At 39.7% G+C, this 23,103-nt stretch overlaps 2 long non-coding RNA genes and 2 pseudogenes across 3 annotated transcripts in view; 1 reads left to right on the top strand and 3 right to left on the bottom strand.

The window, feature by feature from the left end:
• LOC144581610 (uncharacterized) overlaps positions 1-23,100 on the bottom strand; it is a 79,884-nt gene extending 56,784 nt beyond the window's left edge. Inside the window, exon 1 of the long non-coding RNA XR_013532655.1 lies at positions 19,624-23,100. This is a non-coding gene — a long non-coding RNA (uncharacterized LOC144581610). The remainder of the gene's footprint in view (positions 1-19,623) is intronic.
• LOC118151552 (uncharacterized) overlaps positions 1-23,103 on the bottom strand; it is a 171,457-nt gene that overhangs the window by 148,094 nt on the left and 260 nt on the right. The window lies entirely within an intron of this gene.
• Positions 1-23,103, bottom strand: part of LOC144581609 (keratin, type I cytoskeletal 18 pseudogene) — a 31,811-nt pseudogene that overhangs the window by 8,448 nt on the left and 260 nt on the right. The window lies entirely within an intron of this gene.
• Positions 17,109-17,562, top strand: LOC108590427 (small ribosomal subunit protein eS19 pseudogene; annotated as a pseudogene).

Raw genomic sequence — 23,103 nt, 5'->3', positions numbered from 1 at the left:
CTAAATGACTGTGTGGAGGAAAGCTGCTGCCCACATTTTCCCCTACCTACCACTGGTATATGGACAAGAAATAAACTTGCAATATATTTGAGCCTATATACTTTGAGATCTATTTGTTAAAGCAATTGGCCCTGATGCAATCTTTTTGGAATCTTTAGTAAAGCTCACCAGATTATTTTTTCCAAGTTCTAGGCCTGATAGGTGGTAAAATTTCTGTGACTACTCCTGCTCATAGGGGAGACTAAATTTTCCACTCCATGGAATGTCATTGAAAACATTCTTCCTCAAATAGTTTGTTCTCTGAAACAGGGAACAGAGAAGTTGTGTATCATATCTATTCACCAATGAGTCAAAGAAAAGGCCTGGGAAAATGCCAATTAATTCTTGTGGCCTAAATAAAGAAGAGATGTCACATCTTTTCTCTCTAATTCTACAGATCAGTATCTTTATCAAGGCCTGTATGAAATGGCTTTACTAAGGAACCATTAGAGGCCTCTGAACAGAGTGCAATAACTGAAAATAATGATGGCACTTAGCAACATTTCATTCAGAAATACAGTGGTTTCCTGAAAACCCAGCTTCAGAATTTTGTGGTTTGGAAACCAAAGACAGGCTTATTTTGTAAGAATGTCTTGTTTTTAAAACAAAAAAAAAATACTGAGTAGTTTGGTGAGTGCCCCACTATCCAAGCCTCCTGCTTCGTAAAACAATGCCAAGGAATTCCAGTGGTCTGGTACACATTTGGGTTGGCAGGTGCTTTACGCTTAAGGGCACATGAGACTTTCTCAGATTGGGTCAAACTGCTCTAATCATAACCTCGAAAAACCATCCCAGGGATACCTTAACTCCATCCCCAGGATATCTTGGAATCTTGAAAAATTAGTAATGAATTGGGGGGTGGAAAGCTGATATAAAGTACTTATGACATGGTCATTAATGCCAAATGATTTTTATCATGACTAATTTTACTATAATAAATACTGAGGGAACAAGAAATGATGTAGGCTATCATTTTAGACCGTCACTGACATAGACCAAGGTACCCAAAGTGTAAACCTTTAATGAAGATAGTAGTTTGTTGTGACGCCACTAAGATGTAAAGTGTCACTGATCTCCATGTGACTCCATTTGGCATTCCAACAGTTCCAGTGTTTATAGTTCAGAGACATCTAATCATGTGGTGGGGTACATTCCATAGCTCCATCTGACAGAATAATTCCAGTGTGTCATTTCATAGGAATACTGAACTAGACCCTAACTTGGCTAATACTTGGGTACTCCAAATTCCCAATGGATTGTTTTTGATGGGAATCTGGCCCCAACAGCTCTGAAATGCTGGCGCTTAACCTCTACAGCTAACCCAAGAACTATCTATCCCAGATCTTGTGTTTGAGCCAGTACATCATCCTGGACTAACAAATGTAAAAATACTCTGTTGAAGAAAAATGGATTTGATCCAAATTCAGGACTACAACTTCAGGCTAATGATCATCACCAAAAGGCTTGTTCTTGTGCCTCAGAACCACTATGCCTCCATGATTGTAGGGATTGGCAAAGTCCACAGAGAGGACTTCGTACACAATCTCTAGTCACACACACACACACACACACACACACACGCATACAAATGCACACACAGTTCTCTGAAATGGCTATAGTACTGAAGTCATAAACCTCAACCATCCTAGAAACAGACTACATCTCTCTCCACTAGAATTGTTAGAGGGATGAACAAACGAGAGTTTCCCTATAGAATATAAATCCCTTTTGACATATTTTAAATTAAGCACAGATTTTTTATCTTATGAAAGTAACATATGTTTATAATAAGTCCAGACAATATGGGTAATCTGAGATAAATTCATAGTTGTACAAGCTATCGATAACAACTATTAATATTTTTGATGTACATTTTTCCACCTCTTCATTATTGAGCATCATAGCCACTACCCATAAGAGGCTACTGAGCACTATTAAGCACTTTAAATACAACTTTTTTTTTGAGATGGACTCTCACTCTGCAGCCCACGCTGGAGTGCAGTGGCGTGATTTCTGCTCACTGGAACCTCCACCTCTTGGATTCAAGCAATTCTCCTGCCTCAGCCTCCTGAGTAGGTGGGATTACAGGCAGGCACCACCATGCCCAGCTAATTTTTGTATTTTTAGTAGAGACGGGGTTTTGCCATGTTGGCCAAGCTGGTCTCGAATTCCTGACCTCAGGTGATCTGCCTGCCTTGGCCTCACAAAGGGCTGGGATTACAGGTGTGAACCACCATGCCAAGCCAAAATACAGCTATTTTGAATTAAAATGTACTTTAATGGTAAAATACTAACTGGGTTTCAAAAACTGTATCAAGAGGCCCAACACAGTGGAAGAAAAAAAAAAAGTCTTTATTTCTTGGTTTTTCAAAAGGTTTTCAAAATATATGACAATATTTGTCTCTCACCGAAAATAGAAAGATGAAAGAACAATAAATATTATTTATCATGGTGGCTATTACTAAAATGTGGAGTAGTGCATCAATAGAATTAGTGGAATTGGCTTTGAACTTGAAAGCACAGTGTAAATGCACCTACTGTCCAGCTTTACTGAAGAGATCAACTCTACTTCAGTAAAATACGTAATATCTTAGTTTAACCCCAGAAATTGAATGCTGTTTAACTGTGCTCTGTAAACATTTCATGAGAGTAAACCACATGCGTTGGTGGTATTCAGAGCATTTTACATGTGGACAGAAATAAAATCCTAGAACCTTCATTGGTATTACATCCATTTTTAAGACAGTAAATAGAAGAGAAGTACCTACAAACATCCCCTCTCTTAAACATCCCTGGCTTTAAATCCTGCACTCTTTTTTTCTGTTTTTTATTGAAATTTTTTGTTGTACCAGGTGAAATGTAGGTCAAGTTGATAGTAAGTGCTGGATAAAAATCTGTTTATACCAAAAGTAAATAGTAAAATCCTCCCAGCCTAACACTGTTTAAAAATATTTCTCCTGACAACATGCTATTCAGGGTATCCCCAATAAATTTAATGTTGAGGAATTCCTAACATAGACCTCTCTGGATGCTAGACTTTAATCATAACTGCATAATATTCTCTTAGGGAAAGGTTATAACAATTTAAATTCACAAGGCCTTGCATTCCTGGGGGTCAATGATGAGAAGCACAATCACAATCTTATTCAGGTTTCTATGCTTTGTGTTGCTATGTGTTCAGTAAAGCCATAGAAAGAATCAACATGCAACTAGGGGCAAAAGGTATGCTATGGACTTAAAGTCGGTGTCAACCCAAAATTCATATGTTGAAGTTCTAATCCCCAATGTGATGGAATAGATGTGGAGACTTTGAGAAGAGGTAATTAGGTTTAGATGAGGTCCTGAGGTTGGAGCCCCCGTAATGAGATTGATGCCTTTGTACAGAGGAAGAGACCAGAGTCCACTCCCTCTCCACCATGAGAACACAGCAAGAAAGCAGCCATCTGCAAGCCAGAAAGAGAACCCTTACCAGAAACAAAACCCGGCTGGCACCTCCATCTTGGACTTCCAGCCTCCAGAACTGCGAGAAACAAATGTATGTTCTTTAAGTCACCCAGTCCACAGCATTTTGTTATAGCAGCCCTAGAAGATTAAGACAAAGAGAAACTCCAGCACTGAAGACAAGTCAGGTACCATAAAGACCACCACCAACTTCAGGTGAAATTGCCCCTAGTTCATACTAGAACCTATCAACATACACTGCTTTCATAGCAGTGATTTTTGAACACTAGCTTATAAAAAAGCCTCAGTGTTAGAGCAGTAGTAGAGAATGTGGCAGTAGTATAAAATTTAAGTTCTTTAAAATTCACAGATGAAACTTTCAGCCCTTCTGCTTGACTTGGGCCAATGTACCAGCTACTCTTAAAGTATCTGGAGTGTGGGCAGTGAGGAGATACAAGAAGAGCTGGACTTTTACAATGTTTCTTGAAAGACGCAAAAGCAGATAGTTTGATCTGAGAGAGGGGAGAAGATGGCGCTGTAGGACCAACTCAGGATTGCAGCTCCCAGTGAAAGTGCAGATGATGAGTGGATGCCACATTTCCAGACGGATCTTTGTTGCCCACAGACCAGGAGATTCCCAGATGTAGGAACCCCACGGGCTGCCAACATGGCTGTTTGGGCCAGTGCGGCTGTTTGGGCTGGCGCCACTGTTTGGGCCGGGGGCTGCAGAGCAGCGGCACTCCATACAAAATACACTGGTTTGGTTGCCCTGTTAAACCAGCAATTGGAGATTTCAGAAGGCAGATTAGCACATTCATCTGATTAAATGGGACTTAAACAGAAAGCCGGGCCAGGAGATTCCCGGGTGGCAATGTTATTCCAGCTGGTGCAGTGGGTCACTGCACAGGAAATCACACAGATCCCGGTGCCCTTTCAGCAGGCAACTGGAACACCTGGGAGAGAGTCAACCATTCAACTTAAAAAAAAAAAAAAAGGGGGGGCTCTGAGGCAGGGAGCCAGGTGATCAGGCTCAGCAGGTCCCACCCCCACAAAAACAAACAAAACAGCAATTGGAAACACTTGAGGTTGAGAGTTTCACGGCAAGCACAGCTGAACCCAGAATGGTGCAGCTCGGAAAAGGAGGGGCATCTGCCATTACAGAGTCTCTCGACCCCTACAGAGGTACTCTGCCATTGCCGACACAGCCTGCCATTGCCGAGGCAACCCACCATAACAGAGAGTGTCCGCCACTACAGAGGTGGGCCACCATCATCCCGGCAGCTCTGACCACACCCATATAAACAAGACTACAGGGAATTACACATGGCAGCAGGGCGGAGCCTATGACAGCAGGGCGGAGCCCATGGCAACAGGGCGGGGCCCACAGCAACAGGGTGGAGACCACAGCAACAGGGCAGAGCCCTTACAGGCAGGCAGTGATTAGACTGCTTCCTGACTGGGCAGAACAGTGCAACGGATGCTCATAGGTAAAGCTCTAACTCCCCAGGACAGAGCAACTGAGGAAAAAAAGGGGCTTTATGAGTTCTACTGCAGCAGACTTAAACATACCTGCCCAGCAGCCCAGACTGAACAACGGAGCTCACAGCTCAGCACTTCAGCTCCTATAAAGTACAGACTGTCTCCTCAAGTGTAAAGTACAGACAGTCTCCTCAAGCAGCTCCCTGACCCCCGTATATCCAAAGAGTCACCTCACAAAGGACTGATCAGACTGACATTTGGTGAGCATCACTCAAGGACAAAGATAGCAGAAGAAGAAACTGGTTGCAACCCTCATGGTTCTGCAGCTGCTACAGGTGTACCCCAGGCAAGCAGGGCCTGGAAGGACCTCAGCAGTCCTACAGCAGAGGGTCTAGACTGTTAGAAGAAAAATGAAGAAACAGAAATACTTCATCATCAAAAATCTGGACGTCTACTCAGAGACCAAATCAGAAAATCAGCAACCACTCAGATGACAGGTGGATAAATCCACAAAGATGGGAAGAAACCAGTGCAAAAAGGAGGAAAACAACCGAAACAAGAACACCTCATCTTGTACAAGGGACCACAATCCTCACCAGCAAGGGAACAAAGCTGCACGGAGAATGAGTGTGATGAAATGACAGAATCAGACTTCAGAAGGTGGGTAATGAGAAACTTCTGTGAGCTAAAAGAGCATGTTGTAACTCAATGCAAAGAAACTAAGAACCTTGAAAAAAGATTTGAGGAAATGATAACAAGAATGGACAACTTAGAGAGAAATATGAGTGAATTGATGGAGCTAAAAAAAAAAACACAAGAACTTCGCGAAGCATGCACAAGTCTCAACAGCCAAATTGACCAAGCAGAAGAACGGATATAAGAAGTCAAAGATCAACTCAATAAAATAAAAGGAGAAGCCAAGATTAGAGAATAATGCACAAAAAGGAATGAACAAAGTCTCCAAGAAAGGTGGGACTATGTGAAGAGACCTACTCTACGTTTGATAGGTGTACCTGAATGTGATGAAGAGAATGAATCGAAGCTGGAAAACACTCTTCAGAATATTATACAGGAAAATTTCCCCAACCTAGCGAGTCAGGCCAATATTCAAGTCCAGGAAATACAGAGAACACCACAAAGATATTCCTCAAGAAGAGCAACCCCAAGGCACATAATTGTCAGATTCACCAGCGTTGAAATGAAGGAGAAAATGCTAAGGGCAGCCAGAGAGAAAGGTTGGGTCACCCACAAAGGGAAGCCCATCAGATTCACAGCAGATCTCTCGGCAGAAACCCTATAAGCCAGAAGAGAGTAGGGGCCAATATTCAACATCCTTAAAGAAAAGAACTTTCAACCCAGAATTTCATATCCAGCCAAATTGAGCTTCATAAGTAAAGGAAAAATAAAAATCCTTTGTGAACAAGCAAGTACTCAGAGATTTTGTTACCCCCAGGCCTGCTTTACAAGAGTTCCTGAAAGAGGCACTACACATAGAAAGGAATAACCAGTACTAGCCATTCCAAAAGCATACAAAATGCTAGAAAGTATCAACAAAATGAAGAATCTACATCAACTAACGGGCAAAACAGCCAGCTAGCATCAAAATAGCAGTATCAAATTCACACGTAACAATATTAACCCTAAATGCAAATGGGCTAAATGCACCCATCAAAAGACACAGACCAGAAAATTGAATAAAAAGCCAAAACCCATCAGTGTGCTGTATCCAGGAGACCCATCTCACATGCAAGGATACACAACGGCTCAAAATAAAGGGATAGAGGAAGATTTACCAAGCAAATGGAGAGCAAAAAAAAGCAGGAGTTGCAATTCTCATCTCTGATAAAATAGACTTTAAAGCAACAAAGATCAAAAGAGACAAAGAAGGACATTACATAATGGTAAAAGGATCGATACAAGAAGAAGAGCTAACAATCCTAAATATATATGGACCCAATACAGGAGCACCCAGATATATAAGGCAAGTTCTTAATGACTTACAAAGAGACTTAGACTCCCACACAATAATAGTGACAGACTTTAACACTCCACTGTCAATATTAGACAGATGAACCAGACAGAAAATTAACAAGGATATTCAGGGCTTGAACTCAGACCTGGAACAAGCAAACCTGATAGACATTTACAGAACTCTCCACACAAAATCCACAAAATATACATTCTTCTCAGCACTACATCACACCTACTCTAAAATTGACCACATAATTGGAAGTAAATCATTCCTCAGCAAATGCAAAACAATGAAACTCATAACAAACAGTCTCTCTGACCATAGTGCAATCAAGTTAGAACTCAGAATTCAGAAACTAACTCAGAACCACACAGCTTCATGGAAACTGAACAACTGGCTCTTGAATGTTGACTGGATAAACAATGAAATGAAGGCAGAAATAAAGAAGTTCTTGGAAACTAACGAGAACGAAGGCACAACATACCAGAATCTCTGGGACACATTTAAAGCAGTCTCTAGAGGAAAATATATAGCAATAAATGCCCACATGAGAAGAGTGGAGAGATCCAAAATTGACACCCTATCATCAAAATTGAAAGAGCTGGAGGAGCGAGATCAAAAAAACTCAAAACCTAGCAGAAGACAAGAAATAACTAAGATGAGAGCAGAACTGAAGGAGATAGAGACACGAAAAACCCTTCAATCATCAATAAATCAAAGAGCTGGTTTTTTGAAAAGATCAACAAAATAGACAGACCACTAGCCAGACTGATAAAAAAGAAAGGAGAGAATAACCAAATAGATGCAATAAAAAATGATAAAGGAGAAATCACCACAGATTCCACAGAAATTCAAACCATCATCAGAGAATATTACAAACAACTCTATGCATATAAACTAGTAAACCTGGAAGAAATGGATAAATTCCTGGACACCTGTGTCCTCCCAAGCCTAAACGAGGTGGAAGCCGAAACTATGAACAGACCAATAACAAGGTTGGTCTAAACATCAATTAAGAGCCTACCACACAAAAAAAGCCCAGGTCCAGATGGGTTTACAGCCGAATTCTACCAGACACACAAAGAGGAATTGTTACCATTCCTTCTGAAACTATTCCAAATAATTCAAAAAGAGGGAATTCTTCCCAAATCATTTTATTAGACCAACATCATCCTGATACCAAAATTCGGCAGAGACTCAACAAGAAAAGGAAAATTCAGGCCAATATCCATGATGAACATAGATGCAAAAATCTTCAATAAAATACTGGCAAACCAATTGCAACGGCACATCAAAAAGCTTATCCACTATGATCAAGTAGGATTCATCCCAGAGATGCAAGGCTGGTTCAACATATGCAAATCTATAAACGTAATTCACCACATAAACAGAACCAAAAACAAAAACCACATGATTATCTTAATTGATGCAGAGAAGGCCTTTGACAAAATTCAACAGCCCTTTATGCTAAAATCCCTCAATAAACTCGGTATTGATGGAACGTATAAAAAAATAATAAAAGCTATTTATGACAAACCAACAGCCAATATCATACTGAATGGGCAAAAACTGGAAGCATTCCCTTTGAAATCTGGCACTAGACAAGGATGCCCTCTCTCACCACCCCTATTCAATATAGTACTGGAAGTCCTAGCCAGAGCAATCAGGCAAGAAAAAGAAATAAAGGGTATTCAAATAGGAAAGGAGGAAGTCAAATTGTCTCTATTTGCAGACGACATGATAGTATATCTAGAAGACCCCATCGTCTCAGCCCAAAAACTCCTGAAACTGATAAGCAACTTCAGCAGTCTCAGGATACAAAATCAATGTGCAGAAATCACAAGCATTCCTATACACCAATAACAGACTGAAAGAGAGCCAAATCAAGAATGAACTGCCATTCACAACTGCTACAAAGAGAATAAAATACCTAGGAATACAACTAACAAGGAACGTAAAGGACCTCTTCAAGGAGAACTACAAACCACTACTCAACGAAATAAGAGAGGACACAAACACATGGAGAAACATTCCATGTTCGTGGTTAGGAAGAATCAATATCGTGAAAATGGCCATACTGCCCAAAGTAATTTACAGAATCAACACTATCCCCATCAAGCTACCAATGATCTTCTTCACAGAAATGGAAAAAAACACCTTAAACTTCGTATGGAACCAAAAGAGAGCCCACATAGCCAAGTCAATTCTATGCAAAAAGAACACAGCAGGAGGCATCACACTACCGGACTTCAAACTATGCTACAAGGCTAGAGTAATCAAAACAGCATGGTACTGGTACCAAAACAGAGATATAGACCAATGGAACAGAACAGAGGCATCAGAGGCAACACAACATACCTACTACCATACAATCTTTGATAAACCTGACAAAAACAAGCAATGGGAAAAGGATTCCCTGTTTAATAAATGGTGTTGGGAAAACTGGCTAGCCATTTGCAGAAAGCAGAAACTGGACCCCTTCCGGACACCTTACACTAAAATTAACTCCAGATGGATTAAAGACTTAAACATATGCCCTGGCACCATAAAAACCCTAGAAGGAAATCTAGGCAAAACCATTCAGGACATAGGAGTAGGCAAGGACTTCATGACCAAAACACCAAAAGCATTGGCAACAAAAGCCAAAATAGACAAATGGGACCTAATCAAACTCCACAGCTTCTGCACGGCAAAAGAAACAGTCATTAGAGTGAATTGGCAACCAACAGAATGGGAAAAAATGTTTGCAGTTTACCCATCTGACAAAGGGCTGATATCCAGAATTTACAAAGAACTCAAACAGATTTACAAGAAAAAAACAAACAAGCCCATTCAAAAATGGGCAAAGGATATGAACAGACACTTTACAAGAGAAGACATACATGAGGCCAACAAACATGAAAAAATGCTCATCATCACTGGTCATTAGAGAGATGCAAATCAAAACTACATTGAGATACCATCTCACTCCAGTTAGAATGGCAATCATTAAAAAATATGGAGACAACAGATGCTGGAGAGAATGTGGAGAAATAGGAACACTTTTACACTGCTGGTGGGAGTGTAAATTAGTTCAACCATTGTAGAAGACAGTGTGGCAATTCCTCAAGGACCTAGAAATAGAAATTCCATTTGACCCAGCATTCCCATTACTGGGTATATATCCAAAGGACTATAAATTGTTCTACTATAAGGATACATGCACACGAATGTTCACTGCAGCACTGTTTACAATAGCAAAGACCTGGAACCAACCCAAATGCTCATTAACAATAGACTGGACTGGGAAAATGTGGCACCATGGAATATTATGCAGCAATCAAAAACGATGAGTTCGTGTCCTTTGTAGGGACATGGATGAATCTGGAGAACATCATTCTCAGCAAACTGACACAAGAACAGAAAATGAAATACCACATGTTCTCACGCATAGGCAGTTGATGAACAGTGAGAACACATAGACACAGGGAGGGGAGCACTACACACTGGGGTCTTTTGGGGGGAATGGGGGAGGGACAGCAGGGGTGCGGCTGGAGAGGGATAGCACGGGGAGAAATGCCAGATGTGGGTGAAGGGGAGGAAGACAGCAAATCACACTACCATGTGTGTACCTATGCAACTATCTTCCATGTCCTGCACATGTACCCAAAACTTAAAATGCAATTAAAAGGAAAAAAAAGGAATAATAATTATTATTAAAAAAGAAAGAAAGATGCAAAAGACAAACAAAAACCTATGTACATGTGCATTTCATGTATGTATATACAGTCGTGGACTGCATAATGACATTTTGGTTAATGATACACCACATACAGAATGGTGGTCCTATAAAATTACAATGGAGTTGAAAAATTCCTATTGCCCAGTGACTTTGCAGCCATTTCTTAGTCATAGTGCAATGCATTACTCACAGGTTTTTGGTGAGCCTGGTGTAAACAAACCTACTGCGCTTTCAGTCCTTTAAAAGTATAAAACATACAATTATGTATAGTACATAATAACGACAATAAGTGACTATGCTCCTGGTTTATGTATTTACTATACTATACTTTTTATTGGCATTTTACCATGTACATCATCTACTTATGAAAAAATGTTAACTGTAAAACAGCTTCATGCAGGTCATTCAGGAGGTATTCCCGAAGGTATTGTTCTCATAGGGGATGACAGTTCCATGCATGATATTGCTCCTGAAGACCTGCCAGTGGTATAAGATGTGAAGGTGGGAGACAGTGATATTGATGATCCTGACCCTATGTAAGCCTAGGCTGATGTATGTGTGTGGTCTTAGTGTTTAACAAAACCAAAAAAGTAAGTAAAAATTTTAAATAGAAGAAAGTATACAGGCCGGGAGCAGTGGCTCACGCCTATAATCCCAGCACTTTGGGAGGCCAAGGCGGGTGGATCATGAGGTCAAGAGATCGAGACCATCCTGGTCAACAAGGTGAAACCCCGTCTCTACTAAAAATACAAAAATTAGCTGGGTATGGTGGTGCGCGCCTGTAGTCCCAGCTACTTGGGAGGCTGAGGCAGGAGAATTGCTTGAACCCAGGAGGCGGAGGTTGTGGTGAGCCAAGATTGTGCCCTTGCCCTCCAGTCTGGGTAACAACAGCGAAACTCCGTCTCAAAAAAAAAGAAAAAAAGGGACGGCGCGGTGTGTAATCCCAGCACTTTGGGAGGCCGAGGCAGGTGGATCACGAGGTCAAGAGATCAAGACCATCCTGGTCAACGTGGTGAAACCCCGTCTCTACTAAAAATACAAAAAATTACCTGGGCATGGGGGCACGTGCCTGTAATCCCAGCTACTCAGGAGGCTGACACAGGAGAATTACCTGAACCCGGGAGGCAGAGGTTGCAGTGAGCCGAGATTGCGCCATTGCACTCCAGCCTGGGTAACAAGAGTGAAACTCCGTCTCAAAAAAAAAAAAGAAAAAAGTATACAGCAAAAACATAAAGAAAGAAAATACTTTTGTATAACTGTCCACTGTGTTTGAGTTTTAGGCAAAGTATTATGACAAAACCATCAAAAGTTTAAAAAATTAAGAAGTTTATAAAGTAAAACAGTTATAGTAAGCTAAGGTTAATTTAGTCTCAAAGAAAGAAAAATATCTTTTAGAAATTGAATGTAGCCTAACTGTACAGTGTTGATAAAGCCTCCAGTAGTATACAGTAATGTCCTGGGCCTTCCCATTAACTCAGCAGTCATTCACTGACTCACCCAGAGCAACTTCCAGTCCTGTAAACCACTCATAGTAAGTATCCCACACAGGTGTGCCACTTCTTATCTTTTATACCGTATTTTTACTGAAACTTCTCTATGTTTGGCTACAGTTATGTACACCAATATTTCCCATTGTGTTACAAGTGCCTAAAGTATTCAGTACAGAAACATGCTGTAGAGGTTTGTATCCTAGGAGCAACAGGCTACACCACATAGCCTGGGTGCACAGTGGGCTATCCCACCTAGGTACGTGGAAGTACGCTCTATAATGTTCACACGATGACAAAATCACTGAAGGATGCATTTCTCAGAATGTGTCCCATCATTATCGTTAAGCAACACATACATATCTAGTTTGTTTGAAGATTATTTTTGCCAGTTTAATCCCCAAATAATATCTTTTTATACAATGTCCAAGCAAATAGGTATAGTCATTTTGGAGATGAAAATAAATTGTGATTGTCAAAAATTCCTCCAGTATAGCAGCATAGTAACGATCACAGCTCTTGCTTAAATGATTGTCATATGTGATCATTAGAGTTTGTGAAGTAGAATCAGTGAAATGTTCAGTGTGGTAGGAGGGTGTTCTAAAGTAACTCTAGGTCCTAGAGCAAGCCATCTTCTGGGCAAAGTCACCTAGCTTAGGGTAATCTTGGCCTGAATCAAAGGATACTTATCTGGCAGTACTCTTTTGGTGTTCCTTGAAGAAAAGTATCGCTAAAAGTAAAGCACACACTGCCATAAGACAAACCAGTGCTTCAACCTCAATGGAAGAAAATGAAAATCCATCAAGGAAAAATATGTGATGTTTACTAAGACGACATGAATCTAAAGTTCATAGATGCACACTCTTAATCTCCAGCCATCAGTTCTAACATGCGCTAAAACCACAACTCTATTCCTGTTGAGAGTAGGACTTTTGATGTTAAATGACAGCAGTTTTCCACAAGGACTCACCTGGGTCTGGTTCTAGCTCAGTCTCCACCTAGACAAGATCAGCTAAAGTTTCCCATGAAAATGTTGCTAGTGATTAGAAAATAGGTAGCATAACATTGAGAATATACGGAAGGAAAAACTAAAAGAGTTCTCAGTTGCAGAGTTTGTCTAGGTTATCAGCCAGATGGATTGGAGGCCTCTAATACAGAGAACAGGAAATGGGGTTTGTTCCTCTAATAAAAATAGTAACAAACCCTTCCTGTACATATTTTTAAAATAAATATTTTGCTTCCTTATGCTGATTTGAGTGCCCTTCACTATAGTCTTTTGGAACAACCCTTAGCATGAGCTGAGCCACCTTTGCACTAATAAACCTCAGTGCTCTGGCACACCGTGTTTTCTCAGTGTTATAAACATGTATTGTGTTTTATAACGAGTAACAGAAAACTAAGGCAGTATGAGTGACCAGGGAGCAATGTATCACTGGGTTCAATCTAGGGTAGGATCTACTAGAGCTGAGGAGACACCAAACTATGCCCAAGATTGGAGGTCTCATTCTTTCAGTTTAGAAATGCTGTGGTCAAATCCCAAAGGGAGAGGCATCAAAGAAGCACCCAGTGGGTGGTGATGCTTCTGAGACTCCCCATTCTCCACCAGTACGTTATGAAAGGAGTGAAGCCAAACCCTGGAGGAATATACGAGAGTTCTGAAATACAAGCACATAAATCTAGGTTCCTTGCCTATCGACACTTTCAGAGCCCCAAAGCAAGGTCTCATTGAGTTCCGGCGTTCCTTGGATACCTTCTATGAGCCAGGGTAGGTGCTGAGGAGAGAGAAAGATAAATGAAGAGTAAAATGGGGTGGGTCCCTAGCCACAAGAAGCTCACCATCTAAAAGATTTTCTCACATGTTTTTGTTTAACAGTTTTATAGTTTTAGCTCTAACATTTAGATCTATGACCTATTTGGGGCTAATTTCTGCTTATGATATGTTGTAAGGGTCAAGGTTTATTTCTTTGTACACAACTAGTCAATTGCTTCAGCACCATTTGTTGAAAAGATCATCCTTTTTGCATTGGATTGCCTTGATACCTCTTCTTAAATCGATTGACTATATATGCATGAGTCTATTTCTAGACTTTTTATTCCATTCCACTGATTTTTTATCATTACATCAACACTACACCATCTTAGTTACCTTGGCTTTATCATAAGTCTTGAAATTAGGAGTGTAAGTCTTCCAATTTTGTTCTTCTTTTTCGAAATAGTTCTTTTCTAGATCCTTTGAATTTTAACATAAAGTTTATAACGAGCTTGTCCAAATAAAAAATTTCTGCTGGTATTTTGACTAGGTTTGAGTTTAATTTATGCCAACTAGAGGAGAATTAACATTCTAATATTGACTGTTTCTACTTGTGGACATACACAATTACTTTTCAGCCCCTATACCTGTGTCTTCCATCTTTCTAAGTATTTTTCTGGGGCTTTTAAACCATAGTATCTCTAATAGACTCTGTTGTATAACATGCAGTTGTATTAAGGAAATAAATTATGTGTCATAAATGTCAAAATTAATAATACATCCAAGAAGTGGTATGAAAAATATATTATGTTTTATAACAAGTAACAGAAAACTAAGGCTGTTTTTGTGCTGATGTGTTTTTTTACTAAGAGATTTTTTTTTGATTGATATGCTGTAAAGTCTTTATGTTTTTTCTCTTTTAATTGCATAAATAATTTGTCTAGTTTCACTTTTACTTGAAGGATATTCACCTTCACTTTCAGTCTTTCAGTCCCTAAAAGGGTACATCCTCTGCTTTAACATAAACTGCTAGTAAAGAGTAAAAAACGTAAAAAAAATCCCTGAAGAGTAAAAACTGAGGAAAGCCTCAAGACTCCCCATCTGGATTCTTCCTAATGGACATAAGGAAAAAGTATCTCTTTGGTTGCAGAGTGTGATGTATGGCTAGAATTTATATTCAACAATCTGTGTAACATAGAAACGAAGAGTCAGAAAGAAAACCCACCATAACTAGCCCATAGAGCAATTTTGTTGCAAACCAGCTAATAATATACCTTGTTTTTGTTTTTGTTTTTGAGATGGAGTTTCGTGCTTGTTACCCAGGCTGGAGTGCAATGGGGTGATCTCGGCTCACCACAACCTCCACCTCCTGGGTTCAGGCAATTCTCCTGCCTCAGCTTCCTGAGTAGCTGGGATTATAGGCACGCACCACCATGCCCAGCTGAGTTTCTGTATTTTTTTTTTTCAGTAGAGAGGAGGTTTCACCATTTTGACCAGGATGGTCTCAATCTCTTGACCTCGTGATCCACCCACCTCGGCCTCCCAAAGTGCTGGGATTACAGGCGTGAGCCACCGTGCCCGGCCAATATACCTTGTTAATAGACATTAGGACAGGAGGTTTCCCTGTGCAGCCTCAAGTGTCTCATAGGAAAAGGCTGGACTTCAGTTAAATTTTAATAGTTACAAAATTGCTTCAACTACCCACACTTCCATTTTGTGAATTCCCAGTAGCCTCAAGCAGTTCTTCCTGCTTCCTGGAGTACCCTCTCCTTGAAGTACTGTGTCTCCACCCCCTCAACTTCTCCATGCTTCTAGTATTTCCCTCCAACAAATCCTAGAATTATAGGCTTTCGTGCTCAGCAGGATCTTAGAAACTATCTAACCAATCCCCTTGTTTTACAAGCAGGAAAACAGAGGCCTAGGAGCGTAAAATACTTAGGCGAAGTCATATATCATAACAGGCTGATGCAGGAATTGTAGCAGAACTCAAGCTTTCTGTCACTTGCTGACTTCAAGAGCTGTCACAGAATATAGCATCATAGAAATTAGTTTTAGGTTCTAATTATCCTGGGATAGCTCTATCTATGTTTTCTTCTTAATTACAGAAGGAATACACAATAATTATATTTTATAATTTTTAAATAATGTAAGTTACATAAAAGTTACTTTTGCTCCTACAGTACCGTACTCCCTCTCCTAATGTACTTTTATTCTCAGATTGGCGTGTGTATCTTTCTCCCCATGCATTTATGTATAGATAACTTTTTTTGCACAAGCAAATGTTTGATTTAGCCATTTCTGTGAATATTTAGATGTAAGGCACTAGCACCTCAGAAACTAATGCCAAAGAGGTTACGTTCTTAAAATAGTGAACACTCTAGTGGTCACCGATATCTGGTTTTATAATTTTTATTTATTTATGTATTTGTTTGTTTGTTTATTTTGAGATGGAGTTTCACTCTTGTCACCCGAGCGATTCTTCTACCTCAGCCTCCCAAGTAGATGGGATTACAAGCACCCACCACCACACCCAGCTAATTTTTGTATTTTTTGGTAGAGACGGGGTTTTGCCGTGCTGGCCAGGCTGGTTTCAAGCTCCCAGCCTCAGGTGATCCACCCACCTCAAACTTCAAAAGTGCTGGGATTACAGGTGTAAGCCACCACACCCAGCTAGGTTTTTTCTTTTATTTCTAGATGACAAATAAAAATTGTATATATTTGTGAGGTATAATGTGATGTTTAATATTATGTGTATATTGTGGAATGATTAAATCAAGCTAATTAACATATTTATCACCTCATATATTTATTATTTTCTGGTGAAAACATTTAAGATCTACTCTCTTAGCAATTTCTAAGAACACGTTATCAACTATAATCAGCATCTCACATACAGATAATTTTGTTTTAAGAATTCTAATAAATAAAATTTTTCTTTGATTTCTACATATAATTTTGGTTTTGAGGTATGCTATTAGTCCATTCTCATGCTGCTATAAAGACATACCCAAGTATGTGTAATTATAATTTACCTGAGTATGGGTAATTTATAAAGGAAAGAGGCTTGATGGCTCATGGTTATACTAGGCTGGGGAGGCCTCACAATTGTGGCAGAAGGCGAATGAGAAGCAAAGGCACATCTTACATGGCAGCAACCAAGAGAGTGCGTGCAGGGGAACTGCCCTTTATAAAACCATCAGATCACTTTTAGCGGGCTGGCAGCATGGAGGCCACACAATGCCTGGAGTTACTCTAAAAGACTTAAACCAGTAGGAGTTTGTCAGAGTTCTGGCAGCCTTTCTCAAAAAGTCCAGGAAGCTGAAATTCCCTGAATAGGTGGACACCATCAAGCTAGTCAAGCTCAAAGAGCTTGCTTCCTATGTTGAGAACTGGTTCTACACATGAGCTTCTTCCACAGCGCAGCACCTGTACCTCTAGGGTGGCACTGCAGTTGGCTCCATGACCAAGGTCTACGGGGATGTCACAGTAACAGCATCATGCCCAGCCACTTCAGCCGAGGCTTCAAGAGTGTGGCCTGCTGGGTCCTCTGAGCCCTGGAGGGGCTGAAAATGGTGGGAAAGGACCAAGATGGGGGCTCCAAACTGACACCTTAGGGATGAGAGATCTGGACAGACTCACTGGACAGGTGGCAGCTGCCATCAAGAAGTATTAGAGCAAACTATGCTGGGTTAATAAATTGTCTCATTCAGGAAAAAGAAAAAATTAGACCTCATGAGATTCATTCACTATCATGAGAACAGCATGGGAAAAACCCACCCCCATGATTCAATTACCTCCCATGACACATGGTAATTATGGGAGCTACAATTCAAGATGAGATTTGAGTGGGGACACAGCCACACCACAATCAAAAAATGTTGTCAGGCACAAGGGTTCAAGCCTGTAATCCCAGCACTTTGGGAGGCCAAGGCAGGTGGATCACTTGAGGTTATGAGTTCCAGATCAGCCTGGCCAACATGGTGAAACCCTGTCTCACTAGAAACACAAAAATTAGCCAGGCATGATGGCTGGTGCCTGTAATCCTAGCTACTCGGGAGGCTAAGGCATGAGAATAGCTTGAACTCAGGGGGCAGAGGTTGCAATGAGCCAAGATTGCACCACTGCATTCCAGCGTGGATGACAGAGACTCAGTCTCAAAAAAAAAAAAAAAAGTTATAACAACCTATTGTTGGCAATTTCAGTTTGCCTGTCTGTTCAATGGCTTACCATATTGAAAATCTGCCTCATATATCAAAGTATGTCAGATGATCTTTATCCACTCAGCACTGTATCTTCCTCTTTCTACACTCTGCTCAACATCACAAGGAGAAGCTCAGAAATGCATTTCCCAGAATCCCTTGTATCTATGGTTTTAAGCTAAATTTTATTCACGAAAAGAACTCCCACAAAACTCAGAGGGCAATAGAGAAGTTATTTTTCTCCTGCAGTTATTGCAGACATGTGGGCAAAGGGAAGAAGATGGGAGCCTAGAGCAGTTACTGAGAAAGCTCCCGAATATCACCTGCTGCCCAACTTGTAAAAAGCATCATGAAGAGCAAGGATATTAATGAAAGACTATTTGAAAGACAGAAATTCCAAAGATTTTTCTGGACACAGGTTTAATTCCTGGATCAAGTGGGCCCATCATCACCTACGTCCCATTGTCCAGTTGCCCCTCCCAATCCCTCTTTGGGTTCTGTTTTCCTAAAGTTTGTTTTGATTCAGTGTCCTTTCAGTTAATCTAGTATTTTCTTAGGAATATTGCTGAGGATGCTATCTCCTATATGAAGAGCCACTGAAAAATATCTTTCAGAAATAATTGCTGAAGGAAATATTTGCACAGATAAGAGACTAGTGGGTTAATCAATTAAAAATCACTTTGGTTGGTAGGAAAATAAGAGTTAAACTTCCACTCAATTTTCAGAAACCGTATAGGTTTCAATGGCTCATGTATATGGCATCTTCCTGGGTTTTTATCTTCTGTATTAATTTGTTCTTTCTCTGGCCTACATTTTTAGATTTATTTATACTTTCCTATTTTATTATGTATATGCTGGTATTTTTTCCTAGCTTTCCTAATTAAATACATATTTAAAATATTTTTTAAAAACACAGGTACATCTGGGCATGGTGGCTGACTCCTTTAATCCCAACACGTTGGGAGCCCATGGTGGGGGGATGGCTTGAGTCCAGGAGTTTGAGACCAGCTGGGCAATATGGCAAAACTTTTTATCTACAACGTGTACAAAAATTAGATGGGCATGGTGTTGTGCACCTGTAGTCTCAGCTACCTGGGAGGCTGAGGTGGGAGGATCACCTGAGTGCCCAGGAGGTTGAGACTGCAGTGAGCTGAAATCGTATCACTGCACTCCAGCACAGGCAACACAGTGAGACCCTGTCTCACAAATACATAAATAAATAAACAAGGAAATAAATAATAAACGTAGCCCAAGCTTCCTCAGACCTCATCAGCATGCAGGTGCAAGGGATGACTTGAACAATAGCTAAAAGGTTACTGGTTTATATTCCCATTTCTCTATGAAAGTCTTTGGTTTCCTACAAAACATGCCATCTCCACCCCCAACCAAATGTTCTGAAAGTCCTCAGTGGGTGTTTCACATGCACATCCATCTGTTCTATCAGGCATCACCATGGTAGCTGAACTTCATAGACAAGTATTTCTTCCCTCAATTAACAGTCCTAGATGAGTCCTCAGGTCAGCAGGGCAACTCACCTCTTTGCGGTCACTCAGGATTCTAAGCTGATGATATGCTGTCATTTTCAACATGTGACTCCCAAGGTTGCCCTGAGTGTCAACATCCCAGTCAACTGAAGACAGTAAAACATTTTTTTTAATTTAAAGGCATAGAAAAACATGTGAGAAATTTTTATGAGTCAAGCCTGTATGTGGAATACATCATTTATGTGCACAAACCATTGGAGAGAACTTAGTCACATGGCCACATGCAACTACAAGGGAGGCTGAGAATTGTTGTGTGGCCAAATACCAGGAAAAAGAGAAGGTATTCCAGTAGACAGCTAGTAGTCTCCTCCACAGTATATTTTCTTCTAGTCCTTTTGCAACTTTGTTTCCATAAAATTATGATCATATTGCATACTGCTAAATTCATTTAAAATTATATTCAGTACCTGGTTGATACTATCGGTAGCAAAAAAAATTAAAAATAAAAAACAGAAAGAAAAAATAAAATTATATTTGGCATTTCCCTTTTATAAAATTGTCTTCAAAACCATTTAAAAGACAATATATTATTTCATCTCATATATACCAGAACTTACTTTCCTACTCTTCTACTGTTGGATATTTATCTTCTTTCCAATTTTTGGCTTAATAAACAAAGCTGAAATTTGAATATTACATATCAGTTTTTAGCAGCTTCCCTAAAATTTTTCTTAGGATGGATTCCTGCAAGTGGGAGTATAGGGACAAAGGATATATACATGTAAAGAGGCTGTGTTTCATTTCTGTTCCATTTGGTGAGTGGAGTGGCAGAGGTTGAGGGGATGAGCTAGGCCTGTTTAGTCACACTGGGGTATAGAGTAGGAAATTTCTCTTTTCAACCATCAACCCCCTAGCTGCCAAGGGCCCCACCTGGAAGGCTCTCACCAATGCCAATATGAAGGGCATCTATGCAGATTCTCAGCACAGGTTACGTAGAAAATTCACTCAAATGAAAACGGAATGGCCCACAGACACTGGCTTTGCTCCCAAGTGAGTCCCAGATTTACCAATAGATGTACTCAATCTAGTATATGCTAGAGCCCACTCCGTTCCTACCCACAAAATCTCTCCAGGTCCTACTGTCCCTTGACCCTGCCATATACATTTTTATGGATGCAATGTTGTACAGATACAGGTTGAGTATAACTTCTCTGAAATGCCTGGGACCAGGAGTGGTTCAAATTTTGGAATTTTTCAAATTTAGGGAAATTTGCATTATACTCATTATACTTACCAGTTGAGCATCCCAAACTCAAAAATTCAAAATCCAAAATGCTCCTATGAGCATTTGCTCTGGATGTCTTGTTGGCACTGGAAAGGTTACAGATTTTGAAGCATTTCAGATTTTAGATTTTCAGATTTGGGCTGCTTAACCTATACTTAGAATCTGCTTCAAACTCCCTTCACAATGCATTATTCTACAAATAAGTAAATAAGAAAAATTACATTCTGTAGGATGGGAGGCAGCAAACTACAACCTGCAAGTCAAATCTGGTCTGCAGCTTGCTTTTGTAAATAAGGTTTTATTGAAATATGGCCACATGTATTCATTTCCATATTGTCCATGGCTGCTTTCTATTACAACTGCAGAGCTGAGTAGTTGTGATAGAGGCCTACCCGGCCTCTAAGCTTAAAATATTTTCTGTCTGACCCTTTACAGAAAAAGGTTCTCCAGAATCAGGCTACAACAACCAAACTAGGTTCTGTACTCATTTACACCCTTATTTGTCTGTTGAGCTTCTTCAGCTCCATGTAACTTCCTTATTTTACTTATGAATGTCCTATACTATAGTAATGCATCATTAATACATCTGGCCTTCATAACTTCAGACCTTGCCATAACTAATTTTTAAATTTCACTCCTCTCCTCATTCAATTTTGATTCAAAATTTATGAACACACTATGTTTCAGTCAACCAAATTAATAACAAACATGCTAAGTGGTATTTTTCTTTCTGGAAATGAAAGACACAAGTATTTTCAAATGCTTGGTGAGAAGCACTATTGATATTTCTCTTTCTCTTATTCCAAGTAAATATTATGCTGCGTCTGTGTGGTCATAGCCATTTCCATCACAAAAGACTCTACAGACCCAGGATTACCTCATCCCAATAGAAACAAAGGGGAAAAGGAATTAGGCTGAAGGGAAAGCTAAAGAAAAACCATCTTCAGTGATTTCAAAGGGACTTAGAAATAACAAAGTATATTTCTTTCAAGTAAATGTGCCCTTTTATCAAAAGACTATTGTGGCAGTTCCAAAAATTGCCATTAAATGCGGAGGCAGATAGAAAAGATCATTAAAATTAAAAATCAATTAAATGCTAAAATTTAACATATTTGCCTAAATCAAATTAAATCGCCCAAGAGAAAACACACAGCTACTTAAGAAGCACATATAAAATTGCAAGGTACTCCCATCTCCTGAACAGCTAGTTAATCACTGCTTTCCAACTGACGTAACAAGGATGTGCTTGCGTGTATTATTTACAAGACCAAATACAAGATTAATAAAAAGACGCAATTTAGAACACCCTCTTTTAATGTTTTTGTTATACAAGTGGACCCAGATTTGTGATTAAAACTCGTCAGAGAAGCATGTGAAAAAGTGGTATGAATCATTACTGATTTCCTGCCTTGCCCCTTTCCAAAGAAACTCATCCTTTCCCCCAGTTGAAAACACATAAAAAGTTGACAGTTATAAAACCATGTAGTAAGAAAGCAATTTGTTTTTTAAAAATTTTTGTTTAACTCTACAAGACAAGGCCTTCTTACCTGAATGCTAATATGTCACTGAAGTTCTTTGTAAATTATGTACAAACATAATTTATAATTTAATATAGCAAGAGATAATTTTAGAATGCACTCCTTTTGTTTAAATGAATGTGAAACCTTTTGCCAAGCCTTGAAACTGATGCCTTCATTAGCATGCTGACATTTTAAAGGTGAGCTAGATAGTCGGTGGCCTTAACTACAGTCTTGCTGGAGGAAAAATAAAAAGAATGACTGAAGGATCTCCAGAGACTTTTTTTTACCTGCATTACTGTGGTCCTACTGTTTGATGAAATCCAAGGGTTGTTCAAGAACAAAACAATTATGAAAACTTCACATGATGTTGAAAGACAGATCCATTTCCAAGTCTTCATATTCAGGTGTCCTTCCCAAACTAACATTCATCCATTTGCCTTTTTTCCTTTCTTCTGGGTGCTCTGGGAATTGGGTATTGAATTCATTTTCTTCCATCAATGCCAGCCCCATATCTACATGCTCTTTGTAACACGTAAACAATACCACTTTGGGGCAAAAACGAAGAAAATGTCTGTCTCTGGCCTCTCTGATCTACCCTTTTAATATTTTTTTTTAATTTGCTCTTTTCTTCCAGGAATCTAGCACCACATGCTGGATTCTGTACTAGTCATTTATTGCTGTTTAACAAATTATCCAAAAACTTAATGACTTAAAACAATAAATATG

This window comes from Callithrix jacchus, chromosome 2, assembly GCF_049354715.1.
Source record: "Callithrix jacchus isolate 240 chromosome 2, calJac240_pri, whole genome shotgun sequence".
Classification (NCBI taxonomy): Eukaryota; Metazoa; Chordata; class Mammalia; order Primates; family Cebidae; genus Callithrix; species Callithrix jacchus.
This window is presented reverse-complemented; position numbering and strand designations above follow the sequence as displayed.